General features: G+C 54.1%; 1 long non-coding RNA gene across 1 annotated transcript; it reads right to left on the reverse strand.

Moving 5' to 3' along the window:
• Positions 1 to 20,687: 20,687 nt before the first annotated feature.
• On the reverse strand, positions 20,688 to 22,125 carry LOC136392896 (uncharacterized). The gene is made up of 3 exons (XR_010749009.1): positions 21,962 to 22,125; positions 21,530 to 21,648; positions 20,688 to 20,909 (listed from the first exon to the last, which is right to left on the reverse strand). It is a non-coding gene; the product is annotated as an uncharacterized lncRNA (long non-coding RNA).
• Between the last annotated feature and the right edge of the window lie 83 nt (positions 22,126 to 22,208).

The following is a 22,208-nucleotide window of genomic DNA, read 5'->3' on the forward strand; positions in this document are numbered from 1 at the left end:
GCTGCCTGGACAGATGTGTGGAGACCCACAGGAAGCCCCCCAGAGCACATAAATACACATACAAACATATTCACATGCGCAGGTGCTCACACACACCAAAAATCTGATCACTGCAAATCTCAGTACACCTCTCTAGACACCCACACAGGACACACACATACACAAACTTCTACAGATATGCACAAGGCTAAAGAATACCCCGATACACATCTACAAACCCACCACTCACACCCACAGACACAGACTCACCGACAGCACACCTCCTGGCCCTGGGAGGCCCCGGGCCTGACCCCGGGCTAGCCAGCCACACCCTGCTGGCACCAAGGCCGGCAGGAGTGTCCCAGGGACCCTGCCACACCTCTGCAGGGGCCTTGGGATCTGAGCCGGGCAAAGTGCGGCCTCCTTTGGGAGACCGAAGGGACCACGCCCTCTCGGAACAGCCAGGGCTGATTCCCAGCCAGGCCCTTGCCGCTCAGCCCTCACGTTCTCCTCACCCCAACAGAGCGTGCAAGTGGGTGTGTTCCGGTGTGCATCCAAGGGCAGCAGGCGGGCGTGCAAAGATGGAAGGAGACATATAGGAGACCAACTCTGAAGGTTTAGGGTCCCTCTCTCCCTCCCTTCCTCCCTCCTTTCCCTCCTTCCTTCCCTCCTTCCTTTTCCCTTCCTTCCTCTGATATTTTGTTTTGTATTTTTCTGAAGTTGGCAACGGGGAGGCAGACAGACTCCTGCATGCACCCGACCGGGATCCACCTGGCACGCCCACCAGGGGGCGATGCTCTGCCCATCTGGGGCGTTGCTCTGTTGCAACCAGGGCCATTCTAGCACCTGAGGCAGAGGCCACAGAGCCATCCTCAGCGCCCGGGCCATCTTTGCTCCAATGGAGCCTCGGCTGCGGGAGGGGAAGAGAGAGACAGAGAGGAAGGAGAGGGGGAGGGGTGGAGAAGCAGTTGGGCGCTTTTCCTGTGTGCCCTGGCCGGGAATTGAACCCGGGACTCCTACACGCCAGGCCGACGCTCTACCACTGAACCAACCGGCCAGAGCCCTTCCTCTGATATTTAATAAGGACTTTTTGTGAATCAGGCAGAACAAAGACATGGCCTCTGCCCTGCAGGAGTCTGGTGGTGAGCAGGCACACCCAGAGCTGAGCTGCTATGTTACACATGTGACAATGGCTGTGAGGCCCCAGTGTGGGACACTGAGCAGTTCCCATCCTTGTCTGAACCTCACTTTCCTCATCTGTGAAGTAGGGATCACAGTCTCCTTGACCATGCCTTGAGTTTGTTTTTAGAACCAAATTCAATAATGAATGTAGAGCGAAAAGGAAAGTTTGAGTAAAATAAGAGTCAGGTGTTTATTCGGCACCAGCTGTGTTCTAGATCCATGATATGGGGACGTGGATAAGTGCACAGGCCCTGGAGTCAGAGGGGCCTGGCTGGATTCAAGTGTCTGCTTTGCTAGGACTAGCTGTGTGAGCTTGAGCAGGTTACTTAACCTCTCTGAGCTTCTACTTCCTCATCTGTAATATAGGTGTAATATCCACTTGAAATGAGTGCTGTGAGATGTTAAAGCTCTTGGAGCGAGGCCTGCCACAAAGCAGATGCTCAGTTAAGTCACTTCCTATCGTTATCTGTAAGTTTTCACTTGTTCATTCAACTAACACCAAGTGCCTTCTCTGTGCCAGGCATGATTCTAAGCACTCACCAAATTCTGAGTCATTTAATCCTTCTAACAACTCTATTATTATCTCTATTTTACCCCTGAGGAAATTGAGGCAGAGAAATGCCCTGTCACTTATTCAAGGTCCCAGCGCTGCTAGGAGGTGGAGCCGGCAGTGGCACCCAGATCTGTGGGCCTCTCTGAGTCCATTTACAAGACGTGCACTTCCCTCTGATGGTCCCGAGTCCTCCTCCTCTCTCCTCAGCAGCAGCCCCTGTTAAATAAATTATCCGGTAACGGTTTCTAATTCCCAGACTTGGTTGCAAATAAATTATTCACATTGTAAGGCCTGCAAACCGCTGGCTGGGCCTCATTACCCAAGAAGGGTCACCCGCCCACAAGATGCCACTCCCACCTCTGGGCATGCGTCCTGGTGGGCTCGCCAGAGGCGGCCAGACTTGGCAGGAGCTGAGCCCTGCTGCGGGAACTGGGAGGAGGGGCTTTCCTCCTCCCATTCCCAGCCTTCCTCTGCTTTCTAACAAGCTCACGGCCTGGTGTTGTCAAGGGAACATAAGCTTTGGATTCAGCCAGTCCTGGGTTCTGGTTCTGGCTCTTCCCTGAACAGCTGTGTGGCCTCAGGCAGGTGGTTTACCCTCTCTGAGCCTCTGGGGGAGGCTGACTGGCTGGCCCACACAGTGGGGCTGAGGGCCCCATGTCACACTTTCTCTTCTGCCTCCATTTGTGGGATGAGGCTTATGCTGGCCAGCCAGATCCTGTGCTGGACGCTGGGGACAAAGATCCTGTCCTGTGGGGACTTTAGTCTCCATGTCTCACTTTCTCCCACTATCTGATTGAGACCCTGGTCCAAGCCAGAGCCCTGGGCCTGGTTGTGGAGGACGCTGAGTGCTTTAGAGCCCCTCTTTGGGGCCAGTGGCCCATCCCAGCTGCTGGCCGCATCGACTGCTGATCACTCACTGGGCTGTGCCTCTGCCAGGGGGAGCCAGCGGCCCACGCCTGACTGACGGGGAGCTGCGTGGGGCAAAGGCCCTGCTCCCTTCCCACAGCCGGGGCAGCTCTGAAGGGCCGTCACTGCTCCGGGCATCCCCAGGGGCCTCTGTCGCAACCTCACAGCAAGTCAGCTGGTACCTCTGCCCAGTCCCGCCTTCCTGCTTCCCTGTAAGTGTGTCTTCCACGGGCATGCCCCCGGGCGTCTGTGTGTGAGCCTCCAGCTTGGCGTCAAAGGTACTTGTCACAGACAGAGCCCAACTTCAGCATTAAATGAGACCCCACCCAAGTCACCAGTGTTCAGTACTCCTTCCAGGCTGAGTCCTGATCCTAGACCGGCCCCCTGTTCTGGTCCCAGACTGAGCCCAGGCATCCCGTGGAAAGCCCAGGACCACTTACGACAGAATCGAGGGGTAATATGTGGGAGGCAGAACGGGTCTGGAGTCTGGCGCCGACGGAGGGCAGGACCAGAGTAAAGCTCGCTGACGAAGGCTGACAGGCAGCCCAGTCAGACGGGACAGAAGCCGAGTCTCCCTTCACAGCGAGGGCTGCATCAGAAATAGCCGCGCAGGGTCTTCTTAGTGGACAAGCCGAAACCTGGACCAAGAACGAGAGAAGAATTATCATGCTAATTACCATCTCAAGCAGGACTGTGTCCTGGGCATGTGCCAAAGACCGACTTCATGCTTCCTCGGAACAACCTTCTGGGGTCCTATGATCACCCATTTTACAGATAAGGAATCTGAGGTTCCGAGGGTACAACGATCGCCTCCTGACCCAGTCATGGCAGAACCAGCATTCAACCCCTGGACCCTTCTGTGGGAGCGAGACTCAAGCATGGGCTGGTCTCCTCAACAAAGTCCCCTATGAGGCTTCCATGGGTCACCTACACTCGCTGTCCCTGAGCCTGTCCAGGGCGCAGGGGAGCCGTGAAAAGTAGTGGGCGGTCCATGACTCTGTAACTGCGGCCCTGCCCAGCCTCAGCCCCCCCGCGGCCCCTCAGGGCCCCCCAGTTCACGGAGTGTGATTCCCACGGCCTTCCTCTCTGGGCGGGCACCGCTGTTACAGGCAGGGCCCAGAGAGGGGACACTGCTGGCCCAAGCTTGCAGAGCTGGGGCTCATCCCGAGAATTCCCGATACTTCACTTCCTATTCTCTGTTCGTATACAGGGTGGGGCAAACGTAGGTTCACAGTCGTGAGTTCACAAAACACAGAGTTCATTCTTGTATTATTATTTAATAATTATTGTCGTTTGTATGCGTTCCCCCAAAATTCGTATGTTGGAACCTAACCCTCAATGGGAGGGTATCCGGAGGTGAGGCCTTTGGGAGGTTGATTAGGTTATGAGAGTGGGGTCCTCATGAATGAGATTAGCGGCCCTTTCCGCCCTTTTGAGGTCAGAGCAAAAAGATGGCTGTCTGTCAACCAGGATGCACACCCCAACTCCGCAAGCACCTTGATCTTGACTTCCCGGCCGCCAGAACTGTGAGAGGTCAATTTCTGTTGTTCCTAAGCCACCCAGTCTCTGCGTTTTATTATGGCCACCCAAACAGGCTAGGGTGGCCGTTTTCCAATCTGCTGCACACTTGATTCTTTCTTTTTTCCATCCGTCCGTCCATCCGTCCGTCCGTCCGTCAGTCCGTGCAGCCGTCCGTCCACAGTGGCGCAGTGAGCACTCCCTCTTACCGGGTCTGGGCTGAGTGCTGGGGAAGGGTGGGCAGAGCCTCCCCAGTGGGGTGAACAGGCTGGCAGAGGAGCCAGGTATTAAATAAACACACCCACAGAACGCGAACGCATCACCACTGTGCTAAGTTCTGGGAAGAAGCGGGCCGGGCGCTGTGAGTGGGCATAACAAGGATGGCCTCTCCAGGGACTGTTCTCCGGGCCTCAGGGAGCTGGTGGGCAGGACACCTGCTGAATTGGCCCCATGGGCTTGGCCTCGGAGGACAGAAACTGTGAGAAAGGCAGAAATAATGCCCCAGCCGAGCCAGTTGGCTTGGTGAGACTGCAGCCAGCCGGCCCGGCCCCTGCAGTAAATGGGGTCCCTGGGGCTTGGCTGCAGCGGAAGGCAGGCAGGAAGTAAGTGGAGGAGGATGGGGGTCTTTGGAAAGTCTGCGCCCAGATTTGCTTTGGGAGCCATCCCAGCTGGGGCCTGAAGCCTCTGAGAACCGTAGCGGCGCCCCGGGAGCCACAGAGGTTATTTCTGGAGGAAGGAACAGCACGGCACACGTGTGGAGGTGGGCGGCAGCGGAGGGTGGAGCGAGCACCGAGGAGGAAGGAGAGGCTGGGTCCCGGCCCTCAGGAGCTCCGCAGCAGCTGGGCGGCCCAGCTCCCACCCTGCGCCAGGAACAGCAATTACTGCCGTTGTTGAGAGCTGACTGTGTCCGCAACAGCGGTCACGTGCGACCTCATTTCAGCCTCACTGGGTCCATTAAGCGCCTTCCTGCTAGGAGTAAGTTTGCTATAGACAGAGAAACCGAAGCCAGGAGAGGTGAAATCAAGTAGAGGGTCCCAGCCCGTGTTCTTAGCACCCCCTCGTCGTGCCCGGGAAACAAGGGGTGGAAATCTGGACGCGAGGCGGGCGAGGCCCACGCTGGCTCCGCCTGTGGTCCAGTCTGTCTCCCCTGCACTGAGAGGTCGTTTATCCCTCACCGCGGCGTGGGACAGCGTAGGGCGCCGCGTCGGTGCTTAGAAAACAGCGTGCATGCATAATCGGCCTAAGAGCAGACACTCGCCACGGGCTGCGTCACCACCTCCTTAAAAGGTATTACCCCCATTTCACAGGTGGGGAAACTGACACACGGCTAGTCACAGTGAAGCCGTAACTCACCGGGCGGCAGGTTAATAGCTGCATTAATGAACTAATTGATGAGTGTGAGTGATGATAAACAGATCAATGGGAGGAAAGGTGAGTGAATAAGTGAGGTGTCAAAGAGGGGACAGAGGGAACAAAGGTGAGGTGCAAGTATTGTCGGAGCGGCAGAAAGGTGGAGACTGATCCCTGTTCCACCTCCAGCTCCCGGGAACAGCCCCCTCTCCTCTCCTCTCAGGGAGTCTTGAATTCTTCGCCAGGCCATTGCCTAGCAACAGTGCCCTTACCCCCCACCCTATTCTTCCCCCCCACCCTTTCCTTCCCCTCCCCACTTCAGTCTGCCGAAGCTGGGGTGTGCAGCCGCCCTGGCCATGGTGGTCAGGGAATGGGGAGCCCTGGGCTCTCGGTGGGGGGGAAGAAGGTCAGAGGTCAGAGAGGTGGGCCTGGGTGGGCTCCAAGACTGGGAGAAGGGGCCCAAGACCCCTGGGGAAGGGCTGTTTGGACCAGTCATGGGTTCTGAAGACATTCTGCCTCCAGGGAAGTGGGGATGCTCACCCTGCTCCTCACAGTGACCGCAGGGCCTTGAGTCCTAAGTCTTGGGTTGGAGGATATCTTGGATGACTCACTTCCATTTCTGAGTCCGCCTCCTCATCTATAGAATGCGGGGGCACAGTGCCTACCCTCAAGAGGGAAAGTGTGAGGATAGAGTGAGACTGTGGGAAGGCTTCGTACTGAGAGGGTGAGCGCTATTTTTATAAGCAAGGAGCGTGAGACCTGTCTCTAGAGAAAGAACATTGAGGCAAAGACCTCTCACAGTTTCCTTAAGAACAGATGGGATGCTCGAGGCCTGGAGGACTTCCTGGAGAGGAGAGCTGAAGAACTTCTCTAAGTGGAGGTGGGGGAGGGGAGGAGAGACATCCTGGTAGCGGGAACAGCCAGCACAAAGGCCCAGAAGCACGAGACTGGAGCCCATTCAATAATAGCTACTATGTGTTCACGGTCGGGCATATTTACAGTTAATCCACAGGCAGCTCAGGGAGGTTGTAACGAGTGAGCTCATTTTATAGGGAAGGAAATGATGGCTCAGAAAGGTCCAGGGGCTTGTCAGGGTCACACCGCTGGTGGACGGCAGAGCTAGGCCCAGCTCCCTTTGCTCAGATGGCGGAGCAGAGAGAGCACCGGCGGAGCTCTCTCCACCGCGGAGCATGGCAGGCCCTCCTCCTGCCACAGGGAAGGGGTCTGGACTTGGTGCACAGAGCCGTGGGGAACCATCGGCGGTTTCGGAGCTGGGAGAGGAGTGACTCAGGCTGGGTCCGCAGGTCCCTAGGTGCTGTCCCCCATCTGTCTCCACCTGCCACCCTCTGCATCCACCCACCCCCACCATTTCTCAACCACACCAAGAAGCCGTGTGTGACAAGGAGAATGTAAAAATACATATGTAACTGTACACAGCAGCGGGCTGACAGAACACGGCTATAAATAATCTGACGGGTGTGGAATCGTTCCTCCAGTCCTGCTTCCTGATCCGGCTTCCTGCCGCCTGCGGAGCAGGGACCCGGTGTCGACGGGTGGCATGGGCACTCGGGAAAGGCAAAGGAAAGCAGACAACATTCGCAAACATACTTTGTGCCAACCAGTTTACAAATGGGATGGTTTTTGTTTGTTTGTTAGTGAGAGAGAGACACAGACAGGGAGAGAGATGAGAAGCATCAACTCGTGGTGGCGGCCCTTCAGTTGTTCAGTGATTGCTTCTCATACGTGTCTTGACTGGGGGGCTCCAGCAGAACCAGTGACCCCTTGCTCAAGCCAGTGACCCTGGGCTTCAAGCCAGAGACCATAGCCTTCAAGCCAGTGGCCATGAGGTCATGTCTATGATCCCACACTCAAGCCGGCGACTCTGCACTCAAGCTGGATGAGCCCACATTCAAGCCAGCAACCTCGGGGTTTTGAACCTGGGTCCTCAGAGTCCCAGGTTCACACTCTATCCACTGTGCCTCCACCTGGTCAGGCTGTAATTTTAATTTTCTAGTAGCCACTTAAAAAGAGGCTAAACTTAATTTTAATGTTTTATTTAACTCAGTATACCCCAAATATTATTTCTACATGTAGGTGATCATGAATAAAAACTTGAGATTTCTTTTCTTTTTTTGAAATTAATTTTATTGTGTTAACATGGATTCAAGTATCCCCCTCAATATAACACCCTTACCCCCTAAGTCATGTGCCCCTCATTATACCCCCTTTGTCCCCCTCCCCCTAACACCCCCCCCCCGTTCCCTCTGGGATTTGCTGTCTTGTTATCTGTATCTCTGTGTTATGTATATATAATTTCACTAATCCCTTCACCTTCTCTGATCCCATCCCCTCATCCCCCTTCCCTCTGACAGCTGTCCCTCTGCTCCCTGTGACCCCGCCTCTGCCTCTATTCCGTTCCTCAGTTCACTTTGTTCCTTAGATTCCACATATAAGTGAGATCATATATTTGTCTTTCTCTGCCTGGCTTATTTCACTTAACATAATAGTCTCCAGGTCCGTCCATGCCATCGCAAAAGGTAAGATTTCCTTCTTTTCATGGCCACATAGTATTCCATTGTGTATATGCACCACAACTTTTTAGTCCACTTGTGCACTGACGGACACTTGGGCTGTTCCCAGATCTTGGCTATTGTAAACAATGCTGCATAAACATGGTGCATTTCTTCTTTTGAATCAGTGATTGGGTATTCTTAGGATATATTTCTAAAAGTGAGATGACTGGGTCAAAAGGCAGTTCCATTTTTAATTTTTTGAGGAATCTCCATACTGTTTTCCACAGTGGCTGCACCAGTCTGCATTCCCACCAGCAGTGCAGGAAGGTTCCCTTTTCTCCACATCCTCGCCAGCACTTATTCTGTGTTGTTTTGTTGATGAGTGCCATTCTGACAGGTGTGAGGTGGTATCTCATTGTGGTCTTAATTTGCATTTCTCTGATGATCAGTGACATTGAACACTTTTTCATATGCCTATTGGCCATCTGTATGTCCTCTTTGGAGAAGTATCTATTCAGTTCCTTTCCTATTTTTTAATTGGATTGTTTACCTTCCTGGTGTTGAGTTTTAGAAGTTCTTTATAAATTATGGTTATTAACCCCTTATCAAACGTATTGGCGAATATGTTTTCCCATTGTGTGGGTTGTCTTCTTATTTTGTTCATGGTGTCTTTTGCTGTACAAAGCTTTTTAGTTTGATATAGTCCCATTTGTTTATTTTTTCCTTTAATTCACTTGCTGGTGGAGATATATCGGCAAAAATATTGCTACAAGAGATATCGGAAAGTTTACTACCTATGTTTTCTTCCAAGATGTTTATGATTTCGCAACTTACATTTAAGTCTTTTATCCATTTTGAGTTTATTTTTCTGAATGGTGTAAGTTGGTGGTCTAGTTTCATTTTTTTGCATGTACCCGTCCAGTTTTCCCAACACCATTTATTAATAGACTGTCTTTACTTCATTGTATGCTCTTACCTCCTTTGTCAAATATCAACTGGTCAAGATTTTTTAAACCTTTTTTTTCATACTAAGTGTTCAAACTCCAGTGTGGTTTTTGTTTTGTTTTTGTTTTTTATTGATTTTAGCCAGAGAGAAAGGGAGAGAAAGAGAAAAAAAAAAGACAGGAACACCAATCCGTTCCTGTACGTGCCCTGGTTGAGGATCCAACCGGCAACCTCTGCGCTTTGGGCTAATGCTCCAACCAACGGGGCTCTGCAGCCAGGGCTGCAGTGTGCCTTTTACACTTTCGTCTCGATTCGGACTAGCCACATTTCAGGTGCTCAGCAGCCCCGTGTAGTTCTGTATGGGATAGCAAAGCTCTAGACTATAAACTTGATGAGAGCGGGGACCCTGACTGTATCCACCGTTGTTGTCTCCAGGTATGGCACATAATGGATACTCAGGAAATGTTTGTTGAATGACTGGTTGACCAACTGGCTGAATGGATGAAGGAATGAACAAATGGTCTAAGACAGGGGTCCCCAAACTTTTTACACAGGGGGCCAGTTCACTGTCCCTCAGACCGTTGGAGGGCCGGACTATAAAAAAAACTAAGAACAAATCCCTATGCACACTGCACATATCTTTTTTTTTTTTTTTGCATTTTTCTGAAGCTGGAAACAGGGAGAGACAGTCAGACAGACTCCCGCATGCGCCCGACCGGGATCCACCCGGCACGCCCACCAGGGGCGACGCTCTGCCCACCAGGGGGCAATGCTCTGCCCATCCTGGGCGTCGCCATGTTGTGACCAGAGCCACTCTAGCGCCTGAGGCAGAGGCCACAGAGCCATCCCCAGCACCCGGGCCATCTTTGCTCCAATGGAGCCTTGGCTGCGGGAGGGGAAGAGAGAGACAGAGAGGGAGGCGCGGCGGAGGGGTGGAGAAGCAAATGGGCGCTTCTCCTGTGTGCCCTGGCCGGGAATCGAACCCGGGTCCTCCGCACGCTAGGCCGACGCTCTACCGCTGAGCCAACCGGCCAGGGCCCTGCACATATCTTATTTTAAAGTAAAAAAACAAAACGGGAACAAATACAATATTTAAAATAAAGAACTAGTAAATTTAAATCAACAAACTGACCAGTATTTCAATGGGAACTATGCTCCTCTCACTGACCACCAATGAAAGAGGTGCCCCTTCCGGAAGTGCAGCAGGGGCCGGATAAATGGCCTCAGGGGGCCGCATGCGGCCCGCGGGCCGTAGTTTGGGGACCCCTGGTCTAAGGCCTTATTAGATCAAAAGCCAGATTTCCAGCGTGGGCCACGGGAAGAAGAGAAATAAGTTCTAGTCCCTCCTCTGCATCCAGTTCTCCACATGATCATAAGTGAGTTCTTCCCCTCCCTGGGCCTCAATTTCCCGATCTGTACAATGGCTTGGGGGATCAGCTGTGTGGTTTTTTTTCCTGATCTTTCACTAGAGCTTCTCAAGGGCAGCCCAGCCTCCTCTCTGCAGCTCCCTTTCCTGAGTGAGGCCCGCAGAGAGGTGCCCTGCTCCACTCTCCTCCTTTAATCCACTCCTCTCCTCCTGTACATGAGACAAGATGTCTCAGGAGAGGCCTCGAAATGACCTTCTGTACAGAGCAGAGCCAGGCCCCAGAGGGCAAAACTGAGGCAGATCTCCTGCCACACAGTGGCCTTGGTCCAGGGAGCAAGGCCACGTGGGTGCTCCGGCCTGGCCCTCCGCCAGCTACCACGGTCCCGCCCGTACCCGCTTGTTAGAGCAGTGGTCCCTAACCTGGTCCTACCGCCCACTAGGGGGCGCTCCAGCTTTCATGGTGGGCGGTAGCAGAGCAACCACAGTATAAATAAAAAGATAGATTTAACTGTAGTAAGTTGTTTTATAAAGATTTATTCTGCCAAACTTAGCAAAAATCCGACAAAGTACTTGGTAAGTAATTATTATTATATGTTTTAACTTGCTGTAATTCTGCTTTATAAATTTTATAAAGTAAAGTTACTTCCCTAGTTTATAAATCACCATTACTGTGGAACCGGTGGGTGGTTAGAAAATTTTACTACTAATAGAGATACAAAAGTGGGCAGTAGGTATAAATAGGTTGACTCCCCCTGGTTTAGAGCCGGGGAGAGAGCAGGGCAGAGCTCAACCCTCTGATTCTGCAGAGGAAGAAAGGGAGACCAGTGGCATGCTAAGAGCAGTCTGAGGCCACACAGGGGGCTGGGCAGAGCTGGGCCTCTATTTTCCTCACCTGGAAAAGGGGCACAAAACCAGCCTTTCTCCCATCGAATATCAGTGCCTCAAGCGCAGGCTCTGCTACTTAGCAGCTATGATTTGGGGCAAGACACTTTATCTGGCTGTGCCTCGGTGTCCTTATTTGTAAATGGGGAGGGGAATAAAACCAACCTCACAGGGTCGTTGTGCCCCTGAAGTGTGTGAACACCCACAGATGTGTTCTTAAGTGTGCCTGGTGCGCTCTAAATGCCAGGTGAGGAATAGACATTACTACCCTTCACCATGGAGCTATTCTGCAGTTCAGGTAAGGTGAGGGTTGTGACCGGGGTTTGCAAACTGTCAAGTCCTCTCTGAAGAGGCGAGCATTGTTTTTGGCTGCAAAGGACGTTGCAAACTGGAAAACAAGTTATGACTTGCAAAGCATTTTGTAAATGTTGCCGCATTAAGGGAGGCTTTTGTAGATTAGCTTTATATAATCCAAAAAGGCCTTCAGAATCATGCATCCCTTTGGAGACGGTAGAGCTCTTTGTGAGGGCTTTCTAGTCTGTCAAGTGCCGTGCAAGTCTGGGACTAGCGGGTCTTTCAAAGACATGGCAAGAGGCAGGGTGGGAGCGGGTAGAAAAAGGAAGTAGAACGGGAGGCTCAGACTGCAGCCCGTCTCCCTCTGGTCCCATCGCCTGCCCCAGCCTGTGCGGAGGCATTCCAGCGCATCTGCAGATTCCTGCGATTCCGTTCCGAGGCCGGCGGCAGCGCGGCACTGCTGACTCAGCCAAAGGGGATGTGTTAAGCAGGAGTTGGCCCCATCTTCCTCCTATTCGTGCCTTGTCTTTTTGCTACCACAATGGCAGTGAACCTGACACCACTTAAAGATTTCCCTGTGGGTGGCCTCTTGTGGCTGGGAGGTGCTGAGCTCCTGGGCTTCCGATGACCTTGGCTCTGGAGACCCAGCCCAGAGTGCCTGCTACCCCCAGTGTTGCCAGAGCAACAGGGCTCAAGGGCTGAGGGCAGGAGGGTTCCAATCCTAGCTCTACTACTTTCTCATCTATGACCATGGACAGGGTCCCTTCCCTCTCTGAGCCCGGAGACCCTCAGCCACAACACGGACCGATATCGCTTATTTGTGTGTATGTCATTTGGTGGCATGATGTGCGTGCATATCTGTCCCTTCTCTAGTCCCCAGGCCTGCCAGCCTTCAAGTAAGGGAGAAGTCAGAGGTAAGGCTTATAAGCATGGGATTTCAAATCATAAAAGACCTGGTTCCAAATCCTGGCTCTGAGCATACAGCTGTGTGTCTTTTGGCAAATCACATCACCTCTCTGAGCCTCCATTTCCTTGGCTATCCAATGGGCATAATAATTGCTACCTCATAAAATGTTGGTGGGGATTCGAAGACATGATGTGTGTGGCATGCATGTCACAAATCTGGCACGTAGGAACTGCTGCACCAATGGGAGATCTGACCCCCCCGCCCCCGCCCCGTCCACCAATGGGAGATAGGATCTCCCCCTCCATGCTCCACCAGTGTGAGCTGTGATCTCTTTGCAGACTCTTTTGGGAGCCCCATTGGACTCCCTAATGCCACGCACTTGTCTGTCACGGCCCTCTTCACATTTGCACTTACTTGGTGAAAAGCCCGCCTTTGCCCTGGGCACCCTGGGATCCCGGAGCTTTGGCAGATAGCGCCCTTCTTCACAGACTCTCTCCTCATGCCTGCACTGCCCGGTGACCCCAACGTGGAACTGATCTCTTGATCCCCTTACACAGCCATGCTGGAGCATGCCTCTTTTGCTGTCAATTTCATCGACAAAGAGGGGTCTACACTGCAGCCACACAGAGGTTGAGCAGGTGCTGTCGGAATCCCAGCCCGGTGCAGGCTGCCTGCCCTCTGAGCTCATCCCAGGTGCCCTCCATCTTGCTGACATCGGGCTGTCTCCCTCCTGCCCTATTTCTTCTCTTCTTCTCCTTCCTTTTCCGAAACAAGACATCAACATTTTCCTTCTGCGGGATAACTCATTTTTCTGAACAAAGCCAGTCTCTTCCCAGTCTCTGTAGTCAATGCAGTTTTCATCTGTTCGTATCCGCGGGTCCGTGGGCTCCCTCAGAGCTGGAACCGTGTCCCTGTCCACGGCTGTGTGCCCAGCGCCCCCAGTATTTGGCTGCCCTCAAGCGGCTCATAGACATGCAGTGAGTAAATGAATAAGTGAGTAGGCGGGGGAGGAGAGCAGCTGCCCTCCGTGGTTGTCTAGTGCCCTGGGCTCTTGGAGGTCAGTTCTGTGGCAAGGGGACTGACTCAGAGAGTCCAAAGCAATGTGTGTCCGTCTCAGGCCCCGAAACAACCCTGCTGGGACACATTCTTGGCTTCTTCGAAGGCCCTGTGAACATCAGTGCCGGGGGTGGGAGGTTCTTCTTTGGGGTCTGATGCTTCCCCATCAGCACCTGCCTCTTCTCAGGGGAGGAAGGGTGGCACAGACACCGGGCAGTGGTACCCAGGGCGGCTGCACCTCAGACCCCTGGAAAGCTCCCATCACCAGAGCGACTGGGGCTTCACTCCTTCCCTGGGGTTCTGATTCTGGTGATCTGACCTGGGGCCTGATGGCTGAGTTTAAAAAAAAACAAAAAACAACTAGTTGATTTGAATATAAACCACCGAGACAGAGGGAAGGGCTGCGTTTTTTAAACAAATTGGACCAGGAAGGCCTGGGGGTTTTCACATGACACTTCCCTCTCCCACTACAGATCAGCCAGTCTGTGGGCTGGTGGTCCCGGTGAGGGCCTGGCCGGTGGTGGGCAGAAAGGGTGTGGGCCTTGGTGTCACTGAGGCCTGGGTCTGAATGCCATTTCTACTGTCCCAGCTCCGTAGCCTCGGGCCAGCCAATTCCCCCGTCTGGCTGCTAGTTTCCTCCTCCCTCTGGCAATCAGTCAGAATTCCTACCTCACAGGTTGGTTGGGATCAGTTAGTAAGAGAATGTCATATCTAATTACCTGGCACCGGGCCCAGCCCAGAGTTAGTGCTCCGTCCAGTAGGATTCTGCTGTCTCTCTGAGCAAGCTGAAGGGCGGGGTGGGAAGGCAAGGCTGACCTTGGCCAAGCCACGCCCATTGCTGAGCTTGTGGGACCCCCTTCAGCTCAACCCTGAGAAGCAGTTAAGGGCTGAGCTTTGAAGGCAGATAGACCTGCTTCAGCCCATTCTCTGGGGCAGGTTCTACAACCTCTCTCTGAGCCTCAATTTCCATACCTGTAAATAGAGATCCAGTGATATGTACATCTCATTGCAACTCAGTGTTTGTTGACATCAAGTTGGAAGCTCAAAATCAGCCATTGTGGAGTATTTATACCAAGGACATTGGCAAGCATTACAAACCAGGACTCCCCCTATAAGTCAGTGACCAGCACACCACTGCGACTCAGAAAACGAAACCTCTAATCATGGCATTTGGGAGATTCAGAGAACTTTTGCCTCTTAAGCACTTAGTACAGCACCTGGCACTTAACACAGCACCTGGGCACTAATGCATGCTAGTTAAACACTCTTAACATTTATAAGCCATCACTCTGTCTCTGGCCTGTTATAAGGTGGTCACATCTGTCATCTCACATAGCTTTAAACAACTGTAGGGAATTACTAGAGGAGGGAATTCAGGCTTCAAATGCAATTAAAATTTTCCGGCCTACTATGTGCAAAGTTCATTCTTATATATATATCCATCTCACTTCAGCCTTACAACCTCCCCCTCCCCACCCTTTCCTCATTACAGATAGGGAACCAAAGGCCAGAGAGGGCAAGTGACCCACGCAAGGTCACACGTTGAGCCCAAGACCTTGGTTTTGGTCCTGAACCTGGATCAGCCGGTGTGCATTTCTCCTGGGCTCCCTCCCCACTTCGTCCGGCTGCATTTCCTTCTAGATGAGGGCCAGCTCTGCTGATTTGATCTCTCTGGCCCTTTCTAGCTCTGACATCCTCAGTATTTAAATCAGCCCATGAATATTTTACAAACATCCCGGGCGAAAATAACCCCCTGCCTGGTTATGTCAGGCTGCAGCCCCAGCCGCCAGGCCCAGGCGCTTCTGCTATTTGCGAGACATGCAATTCTGTGCGGCCTCCCAGCAGCAGCAGCCAAGGAATCGATAGCCTTTAAATAAGTAATTAGAGGAGCTGAAGACAGCGGCACAGCCTGGAGTGAGCAGGGGAATCTAAACTCAGGCTCTCCCGGGCTCACTGCAGGGCCCAGCTCTGCTTCTTGGTCAAGAAATGCAACAGGGCCCGGGGCAGGGTGGCAGATGAGGGGAGTGCAGAGAAGAAAAAGATGAAAACGGCGATCGCTGGTATTTATGGAGCACTTCCTACGTGCCGAGCTTTGTCTTAGTGTGCCGTACCCAATGTGCTCCTGAAGACACCGGCTCAGAGCCGTCGTTGCCCGGGGCCACACAGCTAGGAAGTGGAAGAGGTCCCCTCAGGCCTGTTTAACTTCCGAGCAGGGTTTATCAACCTTGCTGCCATTGACATTTGGGGCTGGATAATTCTTTCTTGGGGCAGAGATGAGGGGGGCTGTCTTATTGTTTAGTAGTCCTGGTTTCTGCCCTCTAGATGTAAGTAGCATGCCCTCCTCACTTGTGACAACCAAAAACGTCTTAACGTCTTCCCACTTTGCCCAGTGTCCTCTGGGGGGAGACAGAATCACCCCCAGTGGAGAGCTACAGCTTCAGCCTTTCCTCTTTTCCTAGTGGCTTTGAGGGTAAGGATCGAAATCTTTCTCCCAATCTGAAGGTGGGGGGGCCTCTGGAGCAGAAGCTGGCTGGGTAAGAACATCAACTTGCCTAATTACTGGCTGTGTGACCTTGGGCAAGTTCTTACCCTCTCTGTGTCAGTTTCCCTATTTGTAAAGTACCCTCCTTAGCCCAAAAAAGGTTATCGTGAGGTTTAAGTGCATCAGTGTATACAGAGCCTTCAGGGTAGTGCCTGGTGCATATGTTTGAGCCATTGTCGCCATCTGGGGGCTTGTGTGGCCAAATCCCAGCCTAAGGTCTTACTGCAGCCTTACCGGTACCCAGCCCCTAAGAAAGGGAAGGAGGACAACCTGACCCTTTCAGGAGCCCAGGAAGACGTCACCAACAACAACTTCTGCCGTCCCGCCTTCCTGCTGCGCTCCCTGTCCCGCCAGCCCTGGAGGCGGAAGAGAACCTGCAACAAGGATGGCCGTCTGGTCCCGCAGGGTCGCAGCCAGGTCGTAAGAGCGGAGGCGGCCACGTCCTCTCCCTGCAGGGCTGGCTGCGCTTAGAAAGGCGTGGAGGATCTGCACGCTGACTGACAACACTGGCCCATTAGACTGCGATTCCTCTTACTGTCCAGGAAGCTGTAAAAATACGTATAAACAAGCACATTTTTACCACTGGAGTCGGTCGTCGCATTTTATGGGTCTATAGCATGTGTTTTTGTTATACTGACATCTGTTAGGAGCAAGGTTCCGGCAGACGTTGTCCTCATTTGGGTGCTGGGAAGAAACAGTATCCAGAAAGGCATTCCAGGGCCTGTCCTTACAGAGCAGCAGCAGTGCAGGAGAGGGAGAGAGAGGGAGAAGGGAGGGAGGGAGGGAGGAGGGAGGGAGGGAGAGCACGCGCAGCCAGATTCCTCCCTTCCCGCAGGGGGAGGGGTCCCTCGAAGTGCCTGGCACAAGCTTATCACACGGTTGAGGAATCGGAGGCCAGGACTGTGCAGTGTGCTTTGTCCAGGATCACAAACAACTTGGTTGAGCATCCGTGTCTTGAGTGCACTGGTGGCGTCTACCTGCTGTAATAGCGAGGCCTCCAGTCTCCATGGCTCAATGGAGCTATTTCTGTCACTCACATGGCAGGTATTCCTGGCTGGTGGATTTGCCTTCCATGTGGTGATTCAGGGACCCAGGCTCCATCCTTCTTCTTGTAGCTACACCTGCCCCTAGAGCCTCATAATCATGTGCTTTCCGCTGGGTGGGGGAAGAATTCAGAGGATTGCAGATTTTTATATGGATTTTTTATGGAGGATTTTTTAGGTCAGGCCTGGAAGTGGCCCATGTCACTTCTGTTCGCATTCCCTCAGCCCAACTGAGGTCACATTCCATATCTAACGGCAAGAGGGCTCGGGAATGGTAGCCTGGCTGTGGGCCCAGGAGGAAGAAGAAACAGGTTGGTGAGTAGCCGGTGGGTCTCTGAGCCTGGCCCTGGGCTGGAAGCTACCGGGCAGAGGTGACTGAGAGGGAATACCTGCCTTCACCGTGTTCAGTCCTGTGGGGGGAGGGGAGCAGCAGCAGACGCAGGGAGCTCATGTCCCAGCTTCAGCTTCAGAAGGAGAACTCGTCTTTTTGAGCCCCTCTCCCATTGATCACTAGTCTATTTCCTTCCCTCTAGAGAGACCCCAGCCCGTGAAGAGTCCAAGACTCCCAGGATCCTTGCTTACTCAGTTCGTAAGGAGTCAGCTATTCTTGCTTCTGAAGGGTTGCTGAGAAGAAGCTGGAAGGCCTGGTCCATTTCCTGAAAGACTCTATTGTCTGCCTCAGGCCCAATAGCATTTCCTTTTCAGGACAGCCTCTCTCCCCAGGGTCCCATGTCACATCACACACCACAGGCCTGGCTCTCTACAGAGCCGCGCTGGAGAGGTGACCCGGCCCCTCAGTTCGCTCACGCATGCGCACACCCACACCCCTCACCGCCAGCTGCAGCAGAATCTGCCGCTTTGGTTAACCAGTGACTATATGGGGCATCCCAAACGGATGAGAGGACCCGACCTCCCACCACGGTGGCTGTCTGGGCAGACACTCTGCACCCCCAGCAGCTAGAATGTGGACGTGTGGCCTAACGTGTGGCCGACTGGACACACCCTCCCAGGACTCTGAATCGTGAGAGGGACACAGAGACACAGGGTCAGTCAGACTTTTAAAGGCCACTGCGGCAGATGGTGAGACACACCGTCTTCATGGCCGGGTACCAGCAGGGGCCACTGTGACCAGCTGGTAGGTGGGGCAGCCTCAACTCTCTGGGTCCCTTCCCTTCAAGCCTGTTTCTCCAGTCCCTGTCAATCCTATGCACCCCCTGATGCTCCCCCAGACAGTGTTTCTATGTTAATCAGGGTCAGCCATTACCTAGGGCAGTGGAGAACCCTGCCTAATACAGCTCCAGAGGGCGGTGTGGCCACTGCCCCTGGGCCACCACCCAGTCCCCCCCCCCCGGGGCTTTGCTGCCAGCCTCACCCAGACCCCAGGCGGCTCTACCAGCTCCCACCCCCCAGACAAAGGCCCAGGGTCCTGCCTCTTCCCTGCAGGAGGTTTCTGAGCAGGTCTCTCATTAACCTGTCTTGTCGCAGCCCTTCGGCATCCAGAGTCCTCACGCGTGCTGAGGACAGAACCCGCAGAGCTGGTTTCCTTTGTAATCCTATATGTTTGATTTGATGCCTTTCTAACCACTGCTCTGAGAAGAGGTCCATAGTCTTGACTCGATGTCAAAGGTGTCCTGGGCACCAAAATGGTGCGGACCCCTCTGTGCCGTATCCTCTGGGCGGTGGGTGCCAGGACTCCGTCCTCCTTTGCCTTATGAGACCCCCACTGGTTTGCGGACCAGCCCACACTCCCAGCACCGTCCCTTCGGAAAGAGATCCCCACTTCTTCTGGGGCCCAGCCCCTCTCCCTCCTCCACAGAGGTTGGTGGTCCCAGCATGAGTTGCTGTGTTGTCATATGACCTCACTCTTCAGCTTTGGCTGTTGGTGAAGGAGGGGTGGGCTCCTGACCGAGCCGGGCCCCCAGTTCTCTGCCGTTGTTTCTCTCTAGCTGGAGCTGGGCGTGTGGCCCCAGGGGACAGAGGACGGTTATGCTCTCTCTGCTGGGGACTCTAGTCAAGAATAGTCGTATTTTCCACGCTGTGAGGGAAGCTAAAGAGAGAGACAGAGACAGTGAGACAGAGTGGAGAGGCAGAGAGAAAGGACACGGGCAGAGGAGAAGGGGTAGAGGGCTGGGAGCTGGCTGCGTCCTGGCCCGAGGCCCGGCTGTGACCCTGTCCCCCCCCCCCCCAGCTTAGTTATTCATTGCCTCCTGAGTTCCCCTTTTCTGCCTCAACTTGGAAATGGAGTTTGTCACTGTCTGTCTGGTTCCCACTGAATCCCAGGGTCTGCAAAGAACCTGGCACATAGTAGGTATGCAGTCAACACCTGTGAATGAATGGATGATTGAATGAACAAACACACATGCAAAAAAAGAAATACTGTACAAGGTACAGAGGAAAGAGAGAGATTCATTCTGTACACGTGGGGAGATGTCAGAAGCTTCACCCCTGCCTGACCTCCGGGCAACTCTCCACATTCTGACCTTGACTTAGGCCGTTCCTCCCCGGTCTCCCCCTCTGGTGCTCTGGTGGTCTCTTCTTCCTGGGCCCGTGGGCACTCCTTGCCTGTTGGTGGCCTCCCAGGGCCTGTGCCGGGTCCTCCCCTCACTCTGCACTCGTCCTGCAGCCTCATCCACGCCTGTGACCTCAGGGACCACCTAGAGCTGGGGACTCCTGAATTTCCACTCCCATCCGCCCCAGACTCAATTGTCCAGTGGCCGGTCCTTCTCCAGGCTGCACCCTGGGCCCCTCAGGTTCAAACACATCCCACATCCGGCCCATCATCTTCCCCTCGGCCCCCTGCTTGTCTCCTCACTCCAGTTACACAGCACTTCTCCGTCCCCCAGCCTGTGACCAGCTGACTCCCCAAGCGCCATGGAGGAGAGGACAGGTTTGGAGAATGCCAGGCCCGGGCCCAGAGATGGGTCTGCCGGACTTGGGGTGCACTGTCCGAATAGGACTAAGGATGGGGCGGAGTTTCTCACCTCTGACCCCCGGGCCTCCCGGGGCCAGGGCAGTAAATGCTGTTGACCAGATCGATTTCCACCATGCTTAGAAGTCAGCGGTCAGCTGCTGACCACACTGTCAATTATTCAGGCTCCTTGGGATTTCACCAAGAGCGACCGTTTAACTAAAACATGGCTCTGCTGTTCTCACACCCTCAACTTTCCCTCCGAGGCCTGGGCAGGGAGAGCCAGCCAGCCCAGGGCACCCCTCCGCCCCGGGGCAGCCAGGTGGGTGTCGGCCCCAGCCCCCCACCCCCACTTCCCGACCCACACATCCTCCAGGACTTGCCAGTCTCCTCACCCTCAGATCTGGAGGTGTTCCTGGGCCAGGGGGCTGAGGCCTCTAGGGCAGAACTGGGAGCAGCAGCCGGAGGTTACCTGAGGCACCTTCCACTTCCGTTGCATGGGGTACAGAACTGTCTTCTAGCCAGAGACAGACAGACACTCTGGGGGCAGGGAGCCAGCAGGCCCAGCAGGAGAAAGAACATTTTAAGTGCGCTTTAAAATCTGCAGAACTCTTAGGACACCCGTCATTGTGCGGCCTTGGGACTTTTTTTTTTTTTTTTTGGAACCAGGCACCACGTAAAAAATTTATTCATTCCATAGTTGTGTATTGAACAGCCAGGTGCTTGGTTGGCTAGGTGTGCAGGGCGAGGCCAGAATGTCACTTTACCTCTGCCCTCAAGTAACAGTAAGGGGACTTACAATTGTCAGGAAAGGTTTTACACAGCCAACATGCTTCAAAGTGGTGTCTTCATCTTCACAGTGACCCAGTGGGGCTGCTGCTGGAACTGTCTCCATCTCACAGACCAGGAAAGATCTTACAGACGAGGCACAGAGAGGTGGGAACACGTGCCCAGGGTCACACAGCCTGTGTAAAGGATGGAGCTGGAATCTGAGTCCATGTGCTTGATTTCTGGCCCCTGTCCCCAGCCTCGGATCAAAGCCATGTGAGGGGGGTTCGGTCAGGGTTAGAGAGATGATCATATAAGTAATGATCAGAGTGAGTATAACAGGAAGAGCAAATCAGTCTAGGTGGGGGGAGAGGGGAGGACTTTCTAGAAGTCCTTCTGAAAGAGGGGTTTGATAGGGAAGAGTCCAGGCCACGAGGATATTCTGAGTAGGAAGCACAGCCCCTGTGAACCCACCATGGCTCCAGCCCCCTGGCCAGGACCCCACTGGGCCTCCACTGAGGGAAGCAGGCCACGCCCATTTCCTCTGTCAGCTGTATTTTTAGATCTCTTAACTTTCCGATGACACGCGTGTGCAGGCTAGCAGGGTCTGGGCCTTCCTCCGTCGGTTTCCTTACAGTCTGCCCCAATGGGGTCTCTCTCCCCTGCCTCCCCTGCGGGACCTGCCTGCGGGCCGCCTGGGAGCCTGGCCTTTCCGCACCCCCCTGCCCGTGGACACCACCGCCCCACCTCTTTCCCGTCCTCTGCTTCCGCTCTGTGTTTGTACCAGTTCAGTTCCGCTCCAGCCCGGGGCCCATACCTGTGCCAGACGTGGGCAGGGGCCAGAAAGCCAGGGCGAGAAATGACACCAGCGCCCTTAGCGTCTTCTGTGCCATAGTCAGGGTGAGCGTACGTGATTCACAGTGCAAACTGGGGCGCCTGTGGACGTGAAGGGGGTGCTGTTAATAATCATGCTGAGACCACAGTGTGAACCCAGCGAGCTCAGGGGCAAGGTCACCCAGGCTGAACAGAAGGGCGGGAGGGTGGGAGAGACCAGACCAGACGGACGGTGGGAGTCTCGGCTGGGAAACGGCCCGGGCAGGGGCGTGGCAGGTCTAGGGACAGGTGGAGGGCTGATGGTGGCAATAACCCAGTCTGTGGGCCACAGAGAAGGGGGGAAGGAGAGGCCAGAGTGGACTGCAGGTGGGTAGCGCTGGACGGTTTGGTACAGCCGGGACGGGGTGGCAGGAACCTTGTGGCAGAAGTCCTGGGCCGACACGGCAGGCGTCACTACATGATCACAGCACCTGCCTTCCCACCGACCCCCCTCACAGCTTGAGGGCAGCACGACCCGTTGTCACGCTGTGTGCGGGATGGAACCTGTTCGCCATCGGGGCGGGTGTCCGGATGGAGAGAGGCCTGGGGAGCAGGACTGAGGAGGCGGAATATTCTCCAGGTGTCGGGGAGTCATCCGAGGAGGCTGGGGGAGGGGTACGCTG

Source organism: Saccopteryx leptura, chromosome 2 (genome assembly GCF_036850995.1).
Source record: "Saccopteryx leptura isolate mSacLep1 chromosome 2, mSacLep1_pri_phased_curated, whole genome shotgun sequence".
Lineage (NCBI taxonomy): Eukaryota > Metazoa > Chordata > Mammalia > Chiroptera > Emballonuridae > Saccopteryx > Saccopteryx leptura.